This window comes from Dermacentor albipictus, chromosome 5 (genome assembly GCF_038994185.2).
Source record: "Dermacentor albipictus isolate Rhodes 1998 colony chromosome 5, USDA_Dalb.pri_finalv2, whole genome shotgun sequence".
NCBI classification, from domain to species: Eukaryota; Metazoa; Arthropoda; class Arachnida; order Ixodida; family Ixodidae; genus Dermacentor; species Dermacentor albipictus.
In genome coordinates, this window is record NC_091825.1 from 161,372,116 (window position 1) to 161,390,832 (window position 18,717).

Genomic DNA, 18,717 nt, shown 5'->3' on the forward strand with positions numbered 1-18,717 from the left:
ATGGCAGGCCGAATGCTAAGAGAGAGGAAGAGAGCGGTGTTGATGAGAGAGCAAACGAGCATAATGGTAGTTGAAATTATGAGGAAAACTAGGAGCTGGGCAGGCCGGGTAATTCATAGGACAGATAATGGGTGGTACATTATAAATAGAGTGGGTGCTAGGGGAAAGGAAGCGTTGTCGAGGTCGGAAGAAAATTATGCCGGGTAATGATAACAAATTTGCCGGCATAACTTGGAATCAGCTATAGCACAGGTAATTAGAGATGGTTGGGGAGACTTTCGTCCTGCAGTGAACATAAAAGTACGCTGATGACATTTTACAGCATCCAAAATTGGTTCGGTATTTTAACGGACTGTTGCCCTTGAGTCGCAGTTCGCTTCGTATACTACGAATCCGCATTTGCATGTTCACAGAAGGGCGTCGACGCCAATTGTCTTCCACCACCCCCACCTTGGCATTGTACTATATGTGCAGTGACTGCACTGAGCAATGTGTTTAAGTGTCGCAAGATCAATTACTTGAACATATTTTTATGACAATAATAATAATAGATTAATTTCCAGAAATACAAGAGTTCTCGTGGATACCATGGTATCCACGAGAAGGCTATTTTAGGCTATGCATAGCCTAAAAGCTGTTGGAAAAACAGCTTGACTGGGCCGATGGTCCCCTACAAGGCATGCATGGTGGTTGCATAAAATATAGTAATATTGTTACACACTCAGAATAAATTAATTCCTTACATAAATGCACAACAAGACCGAAAATAATAGAGAGAGTAACAGAAAACATATTTTATAGATCAGAATAAAGGAATATATGTGTGTAAGGGTTACAAAAAGCTAACACAACTCGCTGTGATATAGAGACTAGATAATAGAGGCTAAGAGAAAACACATTCGATACACCAGAAGATAGAAATGTATGTGTGAGGGTTACAAAAACGGTAACACAGTTGGCTCTGAAAAATGATAAACAATCAGTGACCACATGTTTACAAAATGCATTCGAAGTTGCTTGGATGAGGAAGTACACATGACCTTGATATTTATTCAAAATGTATGGTACATTATGTTGTAATGACTGTAGGCTATATTTATTACGAAACCACGGATCATAACATGTATCACTATTTCTTGTATCACATTTCTTGTATTGGCAGAAAGGAATTTTGGTGTCAAAAATGCAGTAGACACTAGGAAATTTTTGAAGGCAGTATTTGAGAAATAAAATGAACTTAGAGGCGAAAAGTGTAAAAATATTACATTTTAATAATTTTATGTATTAAGAAAGCTGGCCGCGTTGTCTCCGGAAAACCCATGCTGTCAATGTGCCGAATCATCTTTTGCAAAGAAAGGATTTTCATAACATTCGTCTTTTTGTGGACCGGAACCAGCTAGAATGTTGAACCGTTATGGGCTTCGTGTACGGTGCTGCGCAGTATTCTGACGCGCACTTGAGCGTGTGTTCTTTCGTGGCTATTAAATTTATGTCAATGTTGGCGCTGAGCATTGTGGTGATGTTGCAGATTAGCCTCGACTTCTTGAGGTGTCACTTGGGCTGTGACAGACAGCGTAGCTAGGGGCCCTGACATCACCAACCTGTGATTCATTGCCGGTCTCCAAAATTTATGTGTGTGCGCCTTTGTGCATTTCGCCTCTGTCAGAATGCGACCGCCTGAACCTGCAAAAACAAACTCTTAATTGACTTGGTGTGAGGCATCATCATGTTTTATCAGCTGAGGAGAAGCCAAGAAGAAGCGATGAACACCGATACGATGTCAAAGTGTGATAGGCAGCGAAACTTGCAGGTGTGGTGCGAAACCGTCGTGTGGATCGGCCTAGGACGGACCAAGTCCGCGGGCCGCTCGGTCACGTGATGCGACGTCACCGCCCGCCGCGGTCCGGTCCGGCGCAGAGCACATCCACACGGCAGACCGCTATAGCAGATGGCAGAGCAGACCAACCAGCTACACTACAGTCTTCTAGTACTCTGTAAGCTACACTCTCGGCCAGAGTGTTATCATTGTTATCACTCCGGCTCGAGTCCCACAAAGTCGGGAACTGCTCAACGAGGAATGCAAAATAAAAATAAACCTCCTCGTCACTCCAAGAGGACATGGTGTTTACAAATATATATGCTGCCCGCACGGGTAGGTGGAACGGCGGTCATGAAATGATTGGCTCTTGCTGAGCCGAAAGCTATGGGGCCGAATCTTATAACGGTTCGGAATACGAACCGTTCGCTTCGCCGCTTACGTCACTATATGTGCCACTCCCAAGCCGGCGGTGGAAGAAGGGGAGGACGCGACCAATAGATGAGAGGGTACCACCTCTAAAGCGTACGTCATTATATGACGAGCTAATCGAGGAATTGCAGAATGTTTCCGCTTGCTAAATAAATGTAAAATATAAATTAAATACTATACGGTAAGTTGCAAAGTATAAACGTTCGATGTCAGGTGTTTACGCAATGCTTGAAGTAATGTATTAATGTCATTCTTTTTCATTCTCAGTCAACAGACGGTATCGGAATCGTAATTGAGTTGGCAGAGCGCAGCGCTATGTCGTCTGCTACCAGGAGCTCGCAGGATGCACGCAACAGGAACGCACTGCCGGCACTTCTCAAGTAGCGAGCGCGTCAAAACCATGAACTTTTTCTTAGGGACACCTTTACTAGCCGACTATATCAATTTTCCATCTTTTTTCGCCCTTCGTCATCGGCTCGGACATGACTCGCTCGCAGCCGCGCTGCCGCTGTCCCTGCGATAAGCCCCACGGCGCGTCGCGTGATAAAAGCAATGGAACTTGAAATGGAACATTACGATACACGGGCCCTGCATTGCTTGCGCGAAGTCAAATCAAATAGTGTGGTGCTGACTGTGCGCGCTGTGCCGTAAAATTGAGTAACAAAGTGCGGCACTCCCGAACCAGAGAAAAAAAAAAAGGCAGCCAAATAAGAGATCTCCACAATATCTTCCCGTCCTGACTGTATAGTTTTATCAGCCGAACGATGGAAGTGCTGAACCAGCCTAGGTTGAACCCTTCTGACTGCTGAACGGCGATCTGCAAGTTATTCACGCTGGCGATAGCACTGAGAATTCGATCTCACCATGCAAATATCTCCTTGGCATTGGCTTTGAAGCTGAGGTCACGGGAAAGCTGACCCAGCCCTTCAACCGGCCAACACAGTAATTGCGAGAGCAACTTTGTGGACGGTGTCGGCAGCAGATATCTAGGTCATTCCGATGAATGCTTCACGTCCGACCGACCTCTGGGAGCTGCAGGCCAGTGGCGATGAACCGCAGCGCGCAATATTCCTTCCTCTGCGTGGAATGGCCACTCGTACGCTTGCACCTGAGTCCCCTACATTTGATAGCGTAGCCTGCAAAAGGTTTACTTAGAAAGCCAGCAAGGGCGGTGCAACTCATTATCCGTCACTTCTTCGAACGCGTATCGCCCTTCCAGCCGTGGTCGACACCGAAAGAGGAACGCCAAGCAGACGACGAAGGCAAGTAATAGCCTCCGAAGCAACCAACGCACGCGCGCGCGACGCCCGCGTGTCTCCGGGGTCGCGCGACTGGCGCGCGCGGCCAGGGTCACAAGCCAAAGCCAAGCCACAGCAACGGAACCCAAAGCGGACTACCCCTTCGCCGGTTCTTACGACCGGTTCGCTTTGAAGATGATTGACAGATGTGTGACGTATTCGAAAATTGCGATACTGCCCCGCTGCCTCTGACGACCTGTTACGTAATAAAAATTTTGGCCAATCAAGTGAGGCCAAAAGAACGGTTCCCCAACCGAACCGTTATAAGATTCGGCCCACGGGCTCTATTCTCGACACACATGGCGACTGCATGGCCGCCATTATCCGCCATGTTTACTCTCTGATTGGCTGTGGAGAGCTAACGTGCCTTGAAATTTGTGCTGGGAAACGGAAGTTTTGCGAAATGTCATTTTGCGTTTTCATCAAGATGACGAAACGTGACGTGAAGCTGCACATTTTAAGGACTAATACATTTTTTTGGTCCTTGGCAGATATTTATTGTGATGTTAGCGCTTCAAACAGAATGTGAGTGGTAGCGTGCAGAAACCAGTGCAATTCATCTGCAATGGCGCGAATATGTGGTGGCGATCCAAGATATGCGCCATGCCAGCTTGCTGATTGGCTGAAGGAATATCTCGTGAGGAGCGCACAGGAAGGGCTGTTTCGTAAACGTCATTTTGACGATGCGTGACGTTGCGCCGGGCCGCCATTGCTGAGATTTTCCGTCATAATTTTTGCTGCGACAAGCCGCGCGAATTATGCTAATGAGCAGCCATATGCAATGGCAGCCGAGAGGAATACGTATCGCCACATTTTCCCCGTCGTTTGGCGCCACGAAAATCTTTTGTTCATAACCCGTGCTCATTGTATTTGCGTCGCTCTCGGGTGGTGTTGGCATTTGTGTTTGGGGCCATCATTGGGGCCATCATTTTTTAACAGAACGCGTTTATACGAAATAATATTGGTTGAATATAGCAAACTTTCGGCAATGTTGTCCACTTTTCACTGCTGCATTTGTATTGTAATCAAGATTAATGCCTTTTTGCACAGTCAAAAGTTATGACAACGGCCTCTTTTTAATTTATAAAAAGAAATGTACGCAAGGCGGCGCCTTGAAGTTTCCTTCCGCGGTGCGAGTAACCAGCGAAATGAACAAGAGATGGCAGCGGCGGCGCTTGCGTCGCGCTAGTGGATATCTCTGGCGCGCGCAACGCTATCGGTGATATTCGGCCGTTTCTCAGCCAGCCGAGTCGGGCTGAGTCACTTGCGTTTCACGAGATAGCAATAACGTGGCCTAGAACGTGGGCGCATCACCACTGGTAGGTCGCGTATGTTGTCTCAAGTAAGAAAACAAGCGCGTTGGCGCCAACATGCGATTACTCATTCCATTTTCCGGGGACGCGCATCCGTCGTCCGCTTGAATAGCTAGAAGCAGACGACGGCTTGTACGCAGCAGACGACTGAAGCGAGAAGTGTTTTCGACGGAATAATCATACGCTTTGAGATAGCTGCTTTATTTTTACTGCGGAGGAAAACTGTTTTGCTTTACCGATAACGCCACATTCAGTGCCTTCATTTCTGTTTCTTAGGCGAAACGTCAAGTTGGCGTCACGTTACGTAAGCAAAACGGGGCCACCAGCGCCATTTTGTTTGCGTCGCGCCTACGTGACGCATCGAAGAAAATGGAGGAATGTCCAGAATAGCGCCCCTATTTGAATCGACCTTGGCGGGGCAGTGAACTGGCTACCGCAGTTGCGCTTGTCGGTGCTGTAGCAGAGGCCCGGATAAAGAAGCTGTAAAATAACGGTGTGCAGTGATTTCCTGTAAGAATATAGCCTCAACCACATATGCATGATTTGCGATCCCGCTATCAGTTGACCACACTTCTTTCATGTCGTTTAATCCGAGCTTTGCTTCCTCCTCGCTCTCATACGACGCCGTGGGTGAAATGCGTTGCCACTTCGGTTGCAACTTTATCTCAGCTTAAGAACTTTTTGGCTGAGGAATTGCATACAAACAGCGCGGCTTAGTGAATGCCCGAGATCTCAACCAACTCGCCCAGCAACATGGTATCAGAAATGCCATCAAGACCAGGGCTGGCAAAGATCTAATGATATGGGAAAGCTCAGACACTGACTTCCACAAAGTCATCCGCGATGGGAGGCCTTAAGGGCTCATTCAGAAAAAGTGATGTTAAGCGTTGTGCAAAGTCCTTTCTGGTGAATTCTACAGTATGGGCCGTCCAGCAGGCCCGGGGTGCGCTCGAAAAGCACAAGCCTCGTGACCCACTACAAACGGGCCCAACGGGGCTAGTTCTGAGTAGAGTATAACCCCAGGTAGACGCTTGGCCAGCGTCACGACTCGTTAAATCGTCGTTTGCCGGCACTTTATTAAAGTTATTCCTATCCTATCCTGAATTAGCAGATATCTCGTGTTGTAAAGGAATTATAGACGTACTGTTCGCTGGGGTCGGTATGAACTTTCTATGCTGAAAGCATCTGAACATAGTTTTGTTGTTCGGCTTAGAGAGAAAGTCATGATGTTCTTCGTCATCATGCTCAACTTTGGCATTCTATACTGTGTCCTTAAATGCAGCAGCTCCGAACTTATAATCACTCCAGTTACTCGGACTCTGATTGTAAAGCAGGCTTTTCCAAGTAGCTTTCGTCGTTTATACTCCGAATTCCCCCAAGAAGAGGGAGTACTTTTGTCCATGTTAACATTAAACTAAGGCAATTTTTAATACAAAGCGAGGACTCATGGCTTTGAGGTCATTTAGCACCGTTATCTGAGAGTTCGCCGTTTCCAAGACACTCTGAAATTTCTGGTAATTGACTAAAGTGCGCGCCGGAGACTAAAGAAAAATAATGACAATCATTTTAGCATGGGCTAAACAGGATGAAGGCGAAAGCCAGCCCTCTCACGAGACATTCATTATATTACTTCACATTTTTATTCTAATGCGTTCTTACTTCCTACTATACTTTACTCTCACCGAAGGTCGTTGTTCAAGTGTTTTAATTACCTATGCCTTAATTAACTGTACATTAGTTATCTTCACTCTAATTAACATGAAAACTAGTGGATTCGACTCTCGACTTTTGCGTTTTCAATTGGAATCCAACTTGAAGATATGGCCGGTTGACCCACATTTCCAAGCGGGTTTGACGGTTCTACTCCCACCAAAGGTCGTGGATTCGAGCGCCTTAATTAACTATGTTTTAATTAAATGTCCCTTAATTTACTTTGCCGTAATTGACACCAAAGGCAGCGGGTTGGACCCCCTATTGTGGTGCCACAACACCGGACGGCGTATAGGCGGACAGTCAAATTTGCATCCTATGAGCCGTCTCAGGCTTTTGCTTTAATAAGAGGGCATACAATATCAAACGTAATATGAAGACGGTCGCTGTTTGAGGCAGAGTCGACAGTAGACCACGAAGTGATGGAAATCCCCGATCTGGAAAATGCTAAATCCAGCGTTGATTTAAAAAGGCCTTGAATAAACGTAACTATTTTCGTGTTTAAGCACCAGAAATTTTGATTAATTGTTCAGTCCGACGGTTGCTTTCCGCGTCAGTCATTTTGAAACCCCAAGACACATGATGCGAATTAATGCCTCCGGCTATCACAACTTCTTCCCTACAAGATTTGGCAATGGTATCAAGGTAGCGAATGTCCTGAACAGCAGCGGGAAAGTGTACATAAACTATAGAAAATGGAGAACAACCAGTAGTAGTTGCATCTATTACTAGTATCTAGTACTCCGCAGACACACATTTATAGGATATTCTTACTTTGTGGCATATTTTAGTTGTTATCAAGATCAATCAATCAATCAATCAATCAATCAATCAATCAATCAATCAATCAATCAATCAATCAATCAATCAATCAATCAATCAATCAATCAATCAATCAATCAATCAATCAATTTGTTTTCAAAACGCTTTTTCTTCAACAGAGTTCAAGCGCAAGAGGGGTGCCCCAGGGGCTATTCTGTCTCCTGTGCTAATTAAACTGTTGATGAGTTCAGTCCCATTGCGCAAGGATGTGCGTGTGTGTCTATGCAGACGACGTTGCATTTTTTGCGGCACCAGGAGACGTCAAATCCCTCTGCCTGCTTTTGCAAGCGTACTTTTGTACGCTAAAGACGTGGCTTCACAAACTTCATCGGTCACCAAACCTAAACAAAAGTGCAGTCCTTGTCTTTCCGCTTTCTGGGCCGATACAGTTATCAGTATATAATCAGAGAACCATATTCCCCAGGCATAGCCGCTTAAGTACCTGGGTATCGCATATGACGGAAAACTTAACTGGTGTTCTCACAATGAAAATACTGCAACTAAAGGGACACGAGCCGTAGTCGTACTACGAGAATCAGTAACCGTCGTTCTGATATCCGAACTGACGTACTAATCATGATTTACCGTATGAGCGACCGATTCTAGAATTTGTTTCGTTTCCCGGAAGCGCAAAATATAAAATAAGACCACTCGTTATTTTAGAGAGAGAAGCTCTTCGACTATGTTTCGGTCTCCCTAAAAGTCGTTGCTAATGATGTGTTATACCAGGAAGCGTGCCTACCTTCTCTTCACGCGAGATTCTGCATGCTTATAGTTCAAACCTACTTAAGAACTTGTGAATCTTCTCTACGTCGTACACAACATGCATTTATTTCTGAACCAAACTCATTTTTAGAGAACACATGGTCACAGTTGCATACCCTACAGGTTGTCTTTGTGCAGGCACAATTATCACCTCTAAATGTTCACATTAGGGAAATCATTCCGCATATAGGTCCACGTTGTCATTCAATTGAATTTGCAGACTTTCTTCCCAATAACGCTAAATTTCTGCCCCCACCATACTTGAATGCCTTTCTGCAAGACTATTTGGCCCGTTTCCCAATATATGTAATAGGGACTGAGGCTTCCTCGTGTGAAAAGGCAGGAAGAAAACGTGGGAGTCTACTCACCATCCCTTCATTGATCTTTTTCGCTTCGCCTACCAGATTACACATTGGTTTTTCAGGCTGAACTCCTGGCAATCGTTTTTGCTTTGTGCAAGTTACCTCTTTATGCTACAATAGTTGTTATCGTCACAAATTATCTTTCTGTGTGCAGCGCGCTTAACGCGTCTACAAATTCGGCAATTTTGAACACATTTTACCGATTTGCTGCACCCCACTTAAGTTTAGTTCATCTAGTATGAGTACCAGGCCACCGAGATATTCATCTTAAGGATATAGGCGATTCTCTGGCACGAGCTTCGTTAAATGGTCTGGTAATATCCGTGCTGCCCGCAACTGCGCATATTACTACGGCTAGATATATCTAGCAGTTTTCTTCGACCGAAGACAGAAAAGGCCTCTCATTAGAAAAATCGGCAGACTTTATGCATTTGAATTATTCTTTGAACCAACAATGGTGTCCTAACCCACAATTCCAAGTATTATTTACCAGGATACCTTGCTGTATTCCGCCACTTAATATTTATTTGCACAGACGTGGTCCGGCGGTTTCCCTTTTATGCTACCTCTGCAATGAACCGGACTCTATCAATCACTGTTTACCATCGTGCCGGCGGTTTTCCACTCAATGAAAACGATGTCTGGAAATTCCGTTACGTAATCTAGGTTTGCCTTTAAGCAGTACTGTTCTACTATCATTTGGAGCAACGGTATTAGGATACAGCCACAGGAACATTTGTCGAACCATTCGTAATTACCTCTGTGACACAATAAGATTACCTTATTAATATTTCCCATTCTCGTTTATTGAGCTATTTCTCCTTAATAAATTATCAATATAGAAAATTGAAATAGCAAAAACACAAATTCACAGTAATATCATTATTCAAAACATAACTTATTCTTTGTTTACATCTATACCATATACGTTAGGTATTTTTATATTAAGATAGTGTTATTATTCCTGTTTATGCGAGAATACCTACCGCATGATACACTATTTTATTTTATTTATTATCGGTTCCTTTCTCATCTTCGATTAATAATTTATTTTCCATTGTGTATATTTTAAAATCATATTACCACCCAATTCGTGGCCTATCCCGCACAATGAGCTTGTGCCATTAAAAGGGGGCATCATCATCATGTCACGACAACCCGCTAAGATCGTCGCGTGCAATGTAAGTATTCGAACAAGATATGCGGCCGTTAGAAGAAAAAGAGGGCGAGGAAGGCGGTTCCCGGCGGCGGTCCCCAAACTGTAAGTGACGACGCCTCCACGGCCTTCATTAGGTTCCTTGATCGACTGGTTCCTACCCGAGATCCGATAAGTGCGCGGTGGTTTGGCCGAGTTTTGGATGGATGCGACCTCATTCACCTTACACACTCTGTTTCTGTAGGACTTAGCTAGTGATTGAAGCAGCGCTGATGCCTATAAACTCTGCTGGGCAAGGGCACAGCCCTTGGTCAGCCGCCCTTTCTCCCCATGATTTGCCTTTGGTATGTTTCTTTCGCAGCTGCGTTAGCACCATCCCTTTCGCGCTGGTGCCTTCGAGCGGGGGATTCACCCGACTGAACAACCCACAGGCTGTCCAGGCCGAGCTCCAGGCCACGACATGCCACTTCCAGATCATAAGTGATGCCCGACAATTTGGGAGAGGTGGGATAGTTCGTAGGTCACCAGATCCGACCTCTGTTGTAGACCTCCTAAAGAACAAGACTTTTGCATCTGTTCCGGTGAATGCGTTCATTCCGCCGCGTCTAGCATGCACTAAAGGCATTGTCAGAACTGTAGACTCTCGATTAATCATGCACTAAAGGCATTGTCCGAACTGTAGAGTGTCGATTAAGTATGCACTAAAGGCATTGTCCGAACTGTACACTCTGGATTAAGCCCAACTGAGACTCAGGAGAAGCTGTCTGATGCTGGAGTCCTAGCTGTATACCGATGTAACTGACTTCTAAACGGGGAACAAGTTGCCGCTGAATCGGTTATTGCTACATTTACTGGTATGTCCTGTCCATATGAACTAAAAGTGTGACTACTTATTTTCAGAGTGGAACCTCTCGTTTCCCGTCCACTTCAGTGTCGGAACTGTTGGCGTTTTCCCAGTACTCCCAGTAATACGCATTCCAATTTCTCGAAAATTAGGTTCGATCACATTTTCCCAAACCACGCGAAACTACTGCCTTACGGCAGCTTAAACGGCATATTCCTAGACTGTCTAGGCACTCTAGCAACAAACATTATCAGTGCGAGAAAAGAACTGGCATTGGAATATTTTGTCCTGTAGTCGACTTGTTATTACATTTAAGCCTGATTTTGTGCCTATTTTTATGGCTGAGTTTATAGAAGTAATTTAAATTTTACGTAAATTAGACTAAACGACTACAGTAGCTGCTATTCTAACCGACTTACTGTCTCCTTCCCTTACCGCTACTAGTGATTCGCCCATGCTAAGACTCTTTCACTTGATCGTTCCTGCCCATCTGCAATGTATTTATTTGATTACGTTACCCGGTCATAAAGGTTTGTTCATTACTGCCGATTCTTTGGCAAAGACATTCGGCCCAGTCCTTCCTCTTCTAGCCGTGACAGCGCACGTCACAGCGGCTAGATTTCGAATGCGATCGAATATAAAAGCCTTATCGCACCTAGTTCTGACTGCCTTTCCAGGTTATAAGCACCTGACATATTCCTGGCGTAGCGAGTCCTGTAACACAAAGATGCTTGAAGACTCTCTTGCAAATTTACGTTACCGCATTTCCTCCTTGAATTTCTACCTACACAGATCGGGTCTGCTTCCCAACCCTCTCTTCTCGCTTTGTAATGAGGAAGAAACAATCCGTCACTACCTTCTATCTTGTCGCCGCTTTACTGCGGCAAGAAAAAGGATATTGATAACACCTTTTCGAAGACTTGGCCTGGACTTCACAGAACCTGTTAGTCTTTAGTTTCGGACCTGTAATTTGGTATTCAGCCACAGGGACGCTCGCTCCGCTGTTCAAAAATTTTGTACAGAATCCAATCGAATGCCCAGCAAAATTCTATCTTTCACCTTTTTGTGTACCTTTAAAGTAAGGATTATTCATTCGATCTCATTGTACCGATATAATTTTAACCTAATTCTACGTTATACAGCGCTAAGTCCATAGATATTCCGAAATTTGTACATTATAAATTAGAATAATCCATCCATTTCTTGGCCAATCCTCCATAGTGGGTAGGAGCTACATACGTGATGGAAAACAAGAAAAGATTCACCGACGATTACCATACTGTACTCCCTACCATACAGTATACTTCCTAATGCGAATTTCGAGCTGTTTAGGTGCTTTTATTTGCCGATATATTGTGGCAAAGAAATTGAAAAAAAAATTAAATTGTGGAGTCTTACGTGCCAAACCCCTTTCTGATTATGAGGCACGCCGTAGTGGGGGACTCCAGAAATTTCGACCACCTGGGGTTCTTTATGGCAAAAAATTTGATTCTGAACGGCAGTGTCTCCTCGGCGCTGCGCCTCTGCTCGTTTAGCAGCTGCGGTAGATGAGGCACTTCCCCCTTTTGCGGCGCTCATTGTTTAGAAAGAGCTGGCTGACACTATTTTGTATTACGATTATATTTTCACGTGGTAGTGACAGTGAAGAATGACACAGTGTCGAAACTGTGAGTTACAAATTTAACTCGTTACTGAGCGAACTTTTACCCAACAAGCAACACTCAAACACGATAGCAGCGAGTAGAGTCGAAGTTTGAGTACGCGTGTATTATCCGGGATACCTACACAAAATGTAACGTAAGGAAGCCAGAGCGAATCCAAAGACAGGCGATCCGGTTTGTTTACAACATCTTTTCGACATTCGACTCTCCAACTGAACTAATGATGTCTAATAGTATTCCTACATTTGAATCGCGTCGAAAAATATTGCGGCTCGACTTTCTTTCTTAGTTACTTAATAACACACTGGCACTCGACCCGGCAATACTAATAACGAGACCTCTCGCCAATATCACCAAAATTCTCTAACCCCCTATTTTGCCCGAACCAACATGTTTAAGAACTCGTTCTTTCCACGCACCATTAATGACTAGAATGACTTGACTTTATAAAAATTGTATCAGCATTGTTTACTGTATTGTTGCAGCATTTTGTTGTATTAGCATTGTTTTACTTCTGGTGACCTAATATTGTACTTTATCCATCCTGCGTAGACTTCTTGTCCGCAGTATGTATGAAATAAATAAATAAAATAAATAAAACCACGATATTATTATGAGGCACGCCATAGTGGGGGACTCCGGTTTAATTTAGATCACGTGGGGTTATTTAACCTGCACCCATGTAATACACGGTAAGCGTTATACGGGCGTTCTTGCATTTCACCTTCGTCGAAATGCGGCCGCCGCGGCCGGGATTCGATCCCGCGCCCTCGGGCTTAGCAGTGCAACGCCAAGGCCACCAAGGAACCACTTCATTTCATTCTGCAATCCTAGGCTGCAAAGCAAAAGCGCTCTCCGCATGTCTTCTCCCACCGGGCTTCCACACTTTCACACGGGGAAGTTCACTCATTCTCTTCTGGTGGGTATTCCGTTTAACAATGGACCCACTCGTAGCGGTGCTGGTCGAGTGTGTCGCCAATTACCGTCACGAGGAATGAACCTAGCGACACTGCTCTCGTGCCACATGCTTAAAGAGAAGGTGTACTGTCGGTACAACCCTTTCTTTTGCTTTCGCAATACTAGTATCCACTCAAAAAAGAGAGCTGAAAACGTGTGCTCGCATGTTTGGGCAGTCGGAATAACATGGAGAAACTAGAATTCCAGGTGCTCGAGCACCACAGGGCCGCAAAAGACACCTGATGCTTCAATCTGGCTATCCTTGTCTGGTGCTTTGTGAGTCTTCCTTTCCTTGACGCCTTTGTCTTCTCCCATCTTCGTGCTTAGCATGAGAACCGGAGCAGCGATATCGGTGAGCGAATCGCTTCTCGTGCCGTTCCAGATTTAAAAGCCGTTCACTTATGACGTGCTTCCCTTCGCGTGCTGACAGCGCTCCGTTCTTTAACCAGCCATTCAGAAAGCGGGTTCGAGCAACGCCATAGGGTATCCGAAAACATCTTATGCTGCCTCAGTGTTGCATTAAAGACAGCTACGCCGACGGACACATGCGCCGCCGGCCAAACAACCCCCGGCGGCGCAAATCATGCTCGATTTTGCCTAGAGTGTCCTTTTTCACGCTCGAAAAACAAAACATTTTATCGCGAACTGTAGCAAGTATGTGACGCCCCCTCGGACATAATCTTGGTTCGCCCGCCAAGCTCGGCGACCTGCTAAAGCTCGGCAGGCAACATTGGTCACCGCACCACAATAAACACCGACGAGCACGGCTGCTCGCCGGTCAGTCATCGTTCAGCACCACCACGCTGCGGAGCGTCCGCCTATCGGAGGGTACCGCAAGCCCTCCCTTGTTCACGACCCGGGGTGGATCGTGACACGAACATTGCGAAATCGGGCTGGATTTCGCGGCAACGCCCATGCACCGGGAGTCGCATATCGTAACGCAAGGAGCTCCATCCGAGCACAAAGTTCCGAAGGCGTGGTGGGCGGGCTCGTCGCAGCGTCTCGTTGAGGCCGCGGAATCGGGAGCGCTTGGATTTCAATTCTGACTATTTATGGGTATAAAGTTCTAAAAACTTTTGATGCGAAAGGTGCATTAATATTTCCAAAGTCGTGCTTTAGATTTTCAATTCCGGAATTTTGTGGGCTTAATGTTGTTATAAACATTTGACGCCACAGGTGCATCTTGTTGTGCCATTACCACAAGCCCGGATTCCGAATCTGCAAGATGCGGAATCTATCCTGCGAGCGCCATAATTCTCCCTTCACAAGACAAGATGCTGCGCCGTCGTGCGGGAGAAGCCTCGGCGAGCAGCGTGTTTAGACGTGTCCGCGTGTGCCAGACGGCCCGGCGCCGCACCTCCCTTGCCTGGAGGTCACCGCGCGCGCGAACTTTGAACCGGGTGGCCAGCGCGGTCGCTGGTTGGACCCCTCGGACGACCGTCGTGTGCTGACTTTGTATTGGGCCGTTTGAGTGACAATGGGCCTCGGGGATTATAAAAGCAGCGACACGCCGCTCGAAAACAGGATCTGCCGACCCCACCGGGAGAGAGTGTCGCTCCCGACTGGGGTGAGATGTGTAACGCGTTTTCGCCGGACGTCGTCGTGCGAGAACAGTCGCGTTTGTTGTGAGCACTCGGCCCCAGTGCCGACCCGTTCATGTCCTGTATGATAACCTGTATATAATGTATAAAGTCCCTTTTGTTATTCTCATCGACGCCAGGCTCGGAGTCATCGCTACCAACGCTCTGTCACGAAACGGGTGACGAGCGCTACGGGACCACAAAGCCGTAATCGTGGTGCAGCGGTACAAGTTCGTAACACTGGATGGCAGCTACGGGATTGACCGGCATCAGCTACCTCGGCGCGGTGAGTGCCTGAAGTTTACCTCAAACACCAGACTTTCTCTGACACAGGTTATAGTAGCTTAGGGAAGGATTTGGTGTTGCATTGTGATAACCTTGAGTGTTTCAAGCCTAGTAAGAGTGTTTTGGAAACCAGGGGATGCTGAGGGGGTAAACAGGGCAGTGTGTGAAATACTTGCATATGTCTTACTAGTAGCATTATAGTAGCGTTCGGCAGGTATATTCAAAAAGGGTAAACAGCAGGAGGACAGTGTGAACGATGGAGAAGTACAAGGTGAAGGAACTTCTCGAAATTTGTGAGGAGTTGGGCATTGAGTTGGGCTCAACCAAAAGAAAGAATGCGATCCTTGAGGTCATGAGGACTGGGGACGTAACGGCTGAGGAAGCCGCAGAGGCCTGGGCGGATATCAATGAACGTCGGGAAAGGGAGGAAAGGGAGAAGGAACGTTGCGAGCAGGAAAGGAGAGAACAGCAACGTCGCGAGGAGGAAAAGGAGGAAAGGAGAGAGATTCGTGAGCACGAGCTTAAAATGAAAGAGTTGGAGAACCGAAATAACTCGCCGGCGCCTAGTCTCACTTCTAATGTTCCCAGAATACGCGATCAACTTCCACCCTTTGTCGTCGGAGAGGATATGGCCAAATACCTCGTGAAATTTGAGCACGTGTGTGAACGAAATAGCATTGAGCGATCCCTTTGGGCACAGAATCTGTTAGCGTTGCTTCCTGGGGAGGCATCAGACGTAATAACTTGCTTATCGAAAGAGGCGTTTGAGAGCTACAGTGATGTGAAGGAAGCGCTACTGCGGAAGTACAAATTGTCGCCCGAAGCTTTCCGGCAGAGGTTCCGGTATGCAAAAAAGGGCAAGGAGTCGAATGTTGACTTCGCGTTTCGTCTAAAAGCCGACCTGGTGGAATGGCTGAAGGGCGAAGAGGTTTACGACGACCGCGACAAAATTGTCGAATGCATCGCGTTGGAGCAGTTCTACCGTTGCATTGATGAGGATGTCCGGCTCTGGCTGCAAGATAGGCTAAAGGAGGTTAAGCTAAACAAGGCAGCAGAGTTAGCGGAAGAGTATTACACCCGCCGCAGCTTGCACAGCAAGGCAGTGCGCGTAGAAAAAGCTGATAGAAGAGATGGGTTTTCCGGGAAGTCCGACGAACGGAAGCAAATCACGCGTCGCGAGTTTCGGAAAGATGAGTCTCTTACCAAAGAAACTGTAAGGGAAGGACAGAATGCATCTCAGAATGCTAACGATGGTCCCAAGCAGCGAAACGATACGACGCGTTCTTTTGAAAAACGGAAGCCGTTAACTTGCTACAATTGCAAAAAGCAAGGGCACATCGCAGCGAGCTGCCCAGAGAAAATTGCTTTTGCGACAATACGGGAAACTAACAAAAACATACGACTATTGGAGCCATATATGCGGGAAATTAAGGTAAACGGCAAGAAGTGCCGAGCACTTCGAGACTCTGCAGCAACTATGGACGTTGTCCACCCGTCTTTCGTCTCCTCGAGTGATTTTACGGGAGAGTGCGCTTGGATACGGCAAGTGGCCGAGGAGGAGAGTGTCTGTTTACCGATCGCAACGGTTACCATTGAAGGAGAGTTTGGGAAACTTAACACAGAAGCCGCTGTGTCTGCCGCCCTCCCGGAGCACTTTCCCTACCTCTTCTCAAATAGCTCGGAGCAGCTGCTGAAGGATCAGGGCAAATCATTCTTTGCCGACGTGGCGTACATGGCCCCCACGCGATCCAAAGCGCGCCCGCTGTCGAGGGAACTTGACTTAGCGTCGGTGAGCGAACAGCGGTGCGGTACAGGGACCGATCAGGGTAACTTGAGTGGCGAGCAGTCACGGGAGAGGCAGAGCTCGGAGGCTGGCCTAGGCGAGCGGGTCCTGGAGGTGAGTGGGAGTGACGCGTGCAGTGCTAGCCACGATAGAGACGCGACGCCGCAATTAGGCGACGCGGGCTCCACACTCGCTCCGGTTTCCGCCAGCTGGCAGGAGCAGGCTGCAGTTGAAAGGGAAACTCGGATTCGCGAACAACAGGAAGATTGTTCACTAGGCGATCTGAGGAAGAGCGTCAAACGGGGAGTGAAAAAAAAGGGGGTTTCATTTGGCAAGGAATCTGGCTTATTGTACCGCCGCTACACGGATAAGCAGGGTCGCAAATATAAGCAGCTTCGGATTCCGCGAAAATATCGCCGGGAAAAATGAATGACCTCATTTGCTTCCTCAGTGGTATGTTTTCGGTCCAAAGCGATTTCAAGGGGACCATTCTATTTGTAATTATTATTGCTGATTAATAATTGTTTCTATTTTGTTGCGTTGTTAATTTGAAAACTGATTGTTTGAGCCTTGTGTGCTAGATCGTACACCTGCCTCTTGTTGCAGCGGGAGCAAAAGGGGATAGCGATTTAGTTAGGTTGATTTGGATTATGGCCTTGTCTGGTGTTTGACGGGAGACAGAGGGCACTTGTTCGTGTTGGGTGTTGCCTTTTGCCGGTCGGTTTTGCAAGCTGCAGAACGACCAAGCGGGACCAGTGGCGAGAAGCAAGGTCTTAGGAACGACCCGAGCGGAGCTGGTCAAGGTGCCTTGGCGACGACGTGGTGAGCAGAGCTCCTGTCCTGGCGAGTCGGACCTGGGCACGTGATGTTACCTGGCGTCCCGACACTGGACGTGAACTTGGACGAGCCTGACGAACGTGCGCGCCTGGCATCCGAGCCACGTGGAGGCAGCTCGTCTTCCCGGCGCCTTATCTGAGGGCGGGGATGCTGTTGTGCCATTACCACAAGCCCGGATTCCGAATCTGCAAGATGCGGAATCTATCCTGCGAGCGCCATAATTCTCCCTTCACAAGACAAGATGCTGCGCCGTCGTGCGGGAGAAGCCTCGGCGAGCAGCGTGTTTAGACGTGTCCGCGTGTGCCAGACGGCCCGGCGCCGCACCTCCCTTGCCTGGAGGTCACCGCGCGCGCGAACTTTGAACCGGGTGGCCAGCGCGGTCGCTGGTTGGACCCCTCGGACGACCGTCGTGTGCTGACTTTGTATTGGGCCGTTTGAGTGACAATGGGCCTCGGGGATTATAAAAGCAGCGACACGCCGCTCGAAAACAGGATCTGCCGACCCCACCGGGAGAGAGTGTCGCTCCCGACTGGGGTGAGATGTGTAACGCGTTTTCGCCGGACGTCGTCGTGCGAGAACAGTCGCGTTTGTTGTGAGCACTCGGCCCCAGTGCCGACCCGTTCATGTCCTGTATGATAACCTGTATATAATGTATAAAGTCCCTTTTGTTATTCTCATCGACGCCAGGCTCGGAGTCATCGCTACCAACGCTCTGTCACGAAACGGGTGACGAGCGCTACGGGACCACAAAGCCGTAATCGTGGTGCAGCGGTACAAGTTCGTAACAATCTACCTTTCTAAAGTCTTAGATCGGAACATACAACGAGACAAGCCAAATCAACACAGTATCAGACAAGTTGACAAAACACGCAGCGAGATACGATGACACAAAGCGTTGTGGTGGTTCATTTGTGCCGTCATGTTGCATAAAAATATCAACATTTTTTTTCACCTGCGCGCCAAAGCATCTATGTCAAGACATTAAAGCCAGCCAGGGTAACTACGTTCTTATTTATTTTTTCCACTTTGACTTTTATTCGTGAGGACACATTGAGCCTCTCAATCTTTTTTATTCTCGCTACCCTATAGGGTAGCG

At 47.1% G+C, this 18,717-nt stretch overlaps 1 protein-coding gene across 2 annotated transcripts in view; it reads left to right on the forward strand.

Annotated features, from left to right (window-relative positions):
• The first annotated feature begins 9,660 nt into the window (after nucleotides 1–9,660).
• Nucleotides 9,661–18,717, forward strand: part of LOC135916359 (plasminogen activator inhibitor 1-like) — a 44,925-nt gene continuing 35,868 nt past the window's right edge. The window contains exons 1-2 of one of the 2 annotated variants that reach the window (XM_065449724.2): nucleotides 9,674–9,779; nucleotides 10,036–10,178. The gene's annotated coding sequence lies outside the window, so the exon portion shown is untranslated. Of the gene's footprint in view, nucleotides 9,780–10,035; nucleotides 10,179–18,717 lie in introns of both variants that reach the window. The other variant, XM_065449723.2, reaches the window with a different exon arrangement.